At 40.0% G+C, this 1098-nt stretch overlaps 1 protein-coding gene across 3 annotated transcripts in view; it reads right to left on the bottom strand.

Moving 5' to 3' along the window:
• Asah2 (N-acylsphingosine amidohydrolase 2) overlaps window positions 1-1098 on the bottom strand; it is a 95362-nt gene that overhangs the window by 35162 nt on the left and 59102 nt on the right. The gene's annotated exons all lie outside the window — the stretch shown is intronic.

Genomic DNA, 1098 nt, shown 5'->3' with positions numbered 1-1098 from the left:
GAAGGAAGGAAGGAAGGAAGGAAGGAAGGAAGGAAGGAAGGAAGGAAAGAAGGACTGCAGAAGGCAGGAAGAAAGGAAAAACAGGCTAAAACTAAATGTAGGCTAAAACTAAATGTAAGCTTAAAAAAAGAGAGAGAAACAGATTTATGTCTAGAAAGGAGCTAAAAATTAAGGATTTTTTAACAAACTCACTGTCTATATAATGGAACCTTTACTCTCCACTAGGGCCTTGGTCTCCAATCACTTTCATTCTTCTACATCAGGTGCTTGCAACCAGTGGCCAAGCAAAGCAATGCCTCTCCTCCCTTGTTTCTCTGTAGTCACCAGTTACTCACAGTTTAAAAGGTTTCTGTAGTAGGTCAATTGGCTTCCTGACTTCTGATCTCTTTACTAGGTACATGTCAAGGTCACAGGTGTCATGGATTAAGGTTACAGCTTGCTTAGACTTGTTTTTGTTTGTTTGTCCTTAATGTGTTTGGATGTTTTGTACCATGTGCATATCTGGTGCCTGTGGAGGCCAGAAAAGGATGTTGGATTCCCTGGGACTGGAGTTACAGACAACTATGAGGTGTCATAGGGGTCCTGGGTATTGAGTCTGAGTCCTCTGGAAGAGCAGCCAGTACTCTTAACTGCTGAGCCATCTCTCCAGCCCTTTAGGTTTTATTGGAAAAAAAGCAAAGCAAGGTCCTTGGAAGAAAGACTTTCATTAGGAAAGCCTGACTCAATAAAAGGGTCTCATGGCCTTGTCTCCATCCAGTCTCCACTCGTGGTTTTACACCATTAGGAAGGTGCATCACACTTTTATAGCTCTCAAAATTAAAGTGAACATCAGGGCAGTGTCTCATTATTACTAGTTTGATCAAAGACTAGTGCATGCTACAAAAATATGGAACTGACCTTTCTTATGTGACTGCTTGTAAATTTATGAAGCCTTCAATATAAGGAACATCTGCTATAAAGAGCAAAGGGTACCTTTATCGTTTGAAAGGGTTATTTTCCATAGTGGGAGTAGGTAGGTAGGTAGATGATAGATAGAAAGATAGATAGAAAGATAGATAGATAGATAGATAGATAGATAGATAGATAGATAGATAGATA

The sequence above is a fragment of the Psammomys obesus genome, unplaced genomic scaffold, assembly GCF_907164565.1.
Source record: "Psammomys obesus unplaced genomic scaffold, mPsaObe1.curated_primary_1811, whole genome shotgun sequence".
NCBI lineage: Eukaryota > Metazoa > Chordata > Mammalia > Rodentia > Muridae > Psammomys > Psammomys obesus.
The sequence above is the reverse complement of the archived record's forward strand: the minus strand, read 5'-3'. Positions and strand labels throughout refer to the sequence as shown.